This window comes from Pongo pygmaeus, chromosome X (genome assembly GCF_028885625.2).
Source record: "Pongo pygmaeus isolate AG05252 chromosome X, NHGRI_mPonPyg2-v2.0_pri, whole genome shotgun sequence".
NCBI lineage: Eukaryota > Metazoa > Chordata > Mammalia > Primates > Hominidae > Pongo > Pongo pygmaeus.
In genome coordinates this window covers 118,259,928-118,264,677 of record NC_072396.2, presented here as the reverse complement: position 1 = coordinate 118,264,677, position 4,750 = coordinate 118,259,928, and the positions used below count along the sequence as shown (strand labels likewise).

General features: G+C 36.1%; 1 non-coding gene across 1 annotated transcript; it reads right to left on the bottom strand.

Annotated features, from left to right (window-relative positions):
• Positions 1-284: 284 nt before the first annotated feature.
• LOC129025537 (small nucleolar RNA SNORD30) lies at positions 285-354 on the bottom strand. Its single transcript, XR_008497285.1, has one exon. It is a non-coding gene; the product is annotated as a small nucleolar RNA SNORD30 (small nucleolar RNA).
• Positions 355-4,750: the final 4,396 nt, after the last annotated feature.

Below are 4,750 nucleotides of genomic sequence, written 5' to 3'. Positions count from 1 at the left end.
TTTTCATAGACATGAAAGTTCACAGGAGACATCCTATTTGTAATCCATTATTGTTCAATACTATCTCATGTATTCCTTTCAATGTACATATATGCCAACAATATCATATTCAATGCTGTTATTTTTTTCCCAGTCCCCATTAACTTTTAAATTGTTTCTAATTTTTAACAATGACACATGATGATGCAATAATCATTACTTTGCATAGATTTTTACAGTCGTGTAATTATTTTAAAAATTTATTTTATTTTATTTATTTATATTTTTACTTATTTTATATTTTTAAAAGTCAGATTTCCACATTTCAGCAGCAAGTCATTAGCTGAATGAGAGTCCATGTAAGTCATCATGTATATATATAGTTGTATATTTCTGAAGGATAAATTCTTAGAGGTAGAACTGCCATGTGAAAGGAAATGAACATTCCAAATGTAAAAACTATTGCTAAAATGACCTACAAATATATAAATAAATATATGTTGCCATTTGATATAGTTTGCCTGTGTCCCCACCCAAAATCTCATCTTCAGTTGTAATCCCCATAACCCGCACATGTCAAGGTTGGGGGCAGCTGGAGGTAATGGGATCATGGGGACTGTTTCCCACATGCTATTCTCATGATAATGAGAGAGTCTCATGAGATCTGATGGTTTTATAAGCATACAGCATTTCCCCTGCTTGCACTCACTTCGTCCTGCTGCCCTGTGAAGAAGGTGCCTGCTTCTCTTTTGCCTTCCACCATAATTGTAAGTTTCCTGAGGCCTCCCCAGCAATGTGGAACTGTAAGTCAATTAAACCTCTTTTCTTTATAAATTACCCAGTTTCGGATATTTCTTCATAGCAGTGTGAGAATGGACTAATACACCATGCATAGTGCCATGAAAATGTGCTGCTTATATCTCTGATGGAAGAGAGTGTAACTGACCTGCGGCCCAATTGTAGCACTTAGAAATCCATCACAGTACTTGTGCTGTGCACAGACCACTCTTCCTAAGGGCTGCTTCTAGCCAGTAAACAATTGAGCACAGCAGAGATTCTAAGACAGGCCCATTCCTAAGACATGCAGGGCTGCTCTGTTAGGGGATTTTGGCTCAAGGACTCTCCAACGACCTTTCAGAAGTCTCTTAAACCACAATGAAGTCTAGAATGCTTTCTCTCCCAACCTTTATTTAATTCTTCCTTCTTTACCCTTCCCTTTCATCCAGAGCCAGTTCTGCATTGTGGTTTGGCAGTTCTCCCAGATTCCTTCAGCTCCTTCCCCATTTCGTATCACAGGTATTTCTCTCAATAAATTTCTTTCTTTCTTTTTTTTTTTTTTTAAGACGGAGTCCCACTCTGTCACCCAGGCTGGAGTGCAATGGTGCGATCTTGGCTCACTGCAACCTCCGCCTCCCAGGTTCAAGCGATTCTCCTGCCTCAGCCTCCTGAGTAGCTGGGATCACAGGCGCGCACTACCGTGCCTGGCTAATTTTTGTATTTTTAGTAGAGACGGGGTTTCACCATGTTGGTCAGGCTGGTCTCGAACTCCTGACCTCGTGATCCGCCCACCTCGGCCTCCCAAAGTGCTGGGATTACAGGTGTGAGCCACCGCGCCCAGCCTTCAATAAATTTCTTATATGAATAATCATATCTTAGTCTCTGATTCTTAGAGGACCTTGGCTAACACAGTGTATAAAAATATCTATATAGTTGCAGCATCAAATTTTAATATTTTTCATTTTGATTGAAGTTATTATTTCATTTAAATAATTGTGTATCGTTAATTATGTAGTTTAGCATCTTTTGCATACTTATTAGCCATATGTATTTTATTTTCTGAAGATTTTATGTTTATGAAATTTACTGTTTTTTTCTTTAAAATCTTCTTGTTGGTATTTTTGTCTTTTTTGTTTTTTGTTTTTTTTTTAGATAGAATCTTGCTCTGTTGCCCAGGCTGGAGTGCAGTGGCATGATCTTGGCTCACTGCAACCTCCACCTCCCCAGTTCAAGTGATTCTCTTGCCTCCACCTCCCGAGTAGCTGCGATTACAGATGCATGCCACTATGCCCGGCTAACTTTTTTATTTTTAGTAGATACGGGGTTTCAACATGTTGGCCAGGCTAGTCTCGAACTCCTGACCTCAGGTGATCCGCCCACCCTGGCCTCCCAAAGTGCTGGGATTACAGGCGTGAGCCACTCTGCCCCCTCCCCCCGTACCCCCCTCCGCCCGCTCCCCTAACCCACCACAGTCTGCTTGCTGTTTTCTTACTGATTTGCAGAATCATGTATCAACAATGAAAGTAATACTATAGCTAATATTAAGTAAGGATTTACTATGAGCAAATCATTGTAACAAGTCTTTAATGTAAATTATGGACCTCCAAAAGTCTTATGAGATAAATGCTATTATTTTGCTAATTTTACAAATGTGGCAATAAGGAGAAAGAGGATGCATAATTGCACTAAGGTCATCTACGGTTTATGTGGCAAAGTTAGGATATGTATCTGTCTTTTCTGACTTAATTCAAGGCCAATGTTCTACACTATAATTCCACTACACTATGCTTCTACTAGACCAAAATCTTTTGTACTTCCTCTATATTGCAAAATATTTTCTTGCTTCTTATTTATTTAGCTTTGCTTACAGTCTTTTACCAAACATGAATTTTTATAAACTATGTAATCAAATCTGATGCTAGTGTTTTCATAAAAATTCCTGATTTGTTTCATGATTAACAAAGCATCACTAAATGGTAATGAAATATTGTTTCATATTTTCTTAGAATACTTTTAATGTTTTATTTTTTATGTGTAACTCTTTAATCCATAAATATTTGGGGAAAAATTACATCTCTATCCCTAGCCTTTATCTTACACAAACACACACACACACACACACACACACTCCCTTCTACAGTTGTAAAAAACCAGGACTTAAAAATAAAAGTAATTCACCCATGTTGTGGTGAGGATTACATGGCTCTAAGCATTTGTCAAAGTTTATAGAACGGCATAACAAAAAGAATGTCTTATTGTAGATAAATTTTAAAAAACAAATTTAAATACTATAAGAAATAATTTGAGAATAACACAGTAAACATAATGTGGGTGAAAACTATATTAGAAAGAACAGAGCAGTTAAATTAATTATAAAACCAATTAGCTAATTACAGTTAACACTTCAAAAACTCTGGAGATGTGAATTGAAATTCAACCATTAATCCTTTCTTAATAGAGTCACTAATCTTTTTCTAAAGGGGGGAAGGTCATTGTTTCAGCGTGTTTCTTCTTAGTCTTGATCTCTCTCATTTGTTGATCAGAGCAACTAAGCTGACCATTTTTTTCTGCATATTTCTTTCAGTTGTGTTATAGAGATTTACCACTGTGTTGTATTAGCAGCCTCTATATCTACCTTTCATTATTACCACCAGTGCCGACTGCTGCTTCTGCAGTCTTTTATAATCTCCTTTTAATACTTAAGTATCTTTTCCTTCTACTCATGCTAATACTAATTCTTGCCCTATTGCTGATTCAAAACCCTTTTCTCCTTATTCGTTCAGACTGCCTTCTGTCAATATTATATGCCCAGGCTGTTTTTATCTCCATTCCATTTATTCATAATCCTAAAATGTGGTACAGCTAATCTTTGAAGCCAGATATACATTAAAATGGAAAAATCTGGAGTATATCTGTCATATATCTGACTAGGATTGCAATGAAAGGGAACCAGTAAATATACTCACAGCAACCTGGATGAATCTCAAGCATATTATGTTGGGCAAAATAAGCTAGACACAAGAATATGCCCTCTACTATTTCCTGTACATGATGTTCTAGAAGAAGCAACACTGAGTAAGAAAATTTTCTGAGAAAAGACAGAGATGTCTCACCACAATAGTAACAGTAAGGTAATTTATGCCTTTCTTAGTCTGACATTCAAAGCATTCTGCAATTTTCTTGAGGGTACGGATTATATTGTAGGAATCACTGGCTTCCAAGTTCTTGACACATAGTAAACATGCAAAAGTTATTATTTTTATTAACAAATAATTAAGGCTTACTAGAATCTTGCCCCTACCATTCTTCTAGCCTTATCTCTCACTATCCACAAGAAAAATAAAAATGACTTCCAGTTATAGTGTTCTGCTCAACCTCCCACAGATATCCTTTAAGATTTTAAGTGTTTTCTTGCTCACATTTCTTCTTCCGATGCTGTACATTCACCTACGCTTAACTTTGCTCATAGCAATCATACTAACCCTTTAAAGCCCATCTCAAATAGCACCACATCACAATGCAGAGTATCTTAATTATCTAAACAAAACCAATATCTACCTCCCCTACAATCACCTAGCTACTCATTATTATGTGTCTTATGGTATTGAGTACATGCTACTTGAAATTCAATTACTTGTGAGCCACATTCTATATCATAAACATAGATGGCAGGACTTAGAGCTTATTTATTTCACAACTCTATCAGTACACAAAGCCTTACACAATATCTTGTCAGTTAAAGCTAGTAAATATTTGTTGATTTATTTCAGAATTTTGTTGATTACTAGTATGGCCATGTATCATGCAAGACACTGCAAATATATCATGGAATAAAACACGAAAATACCCCAGTTCTCTTAAACTTATAGTCTAGTGCGAGGAGACAGAACATATAATAAATACGTTGAAAATGTTATAATAAATAAATCAGATAGTATGTTAGAAAGCTATACATGTTAATTAATTAATTTTAGAGACAAGATCTTGCTCTGTT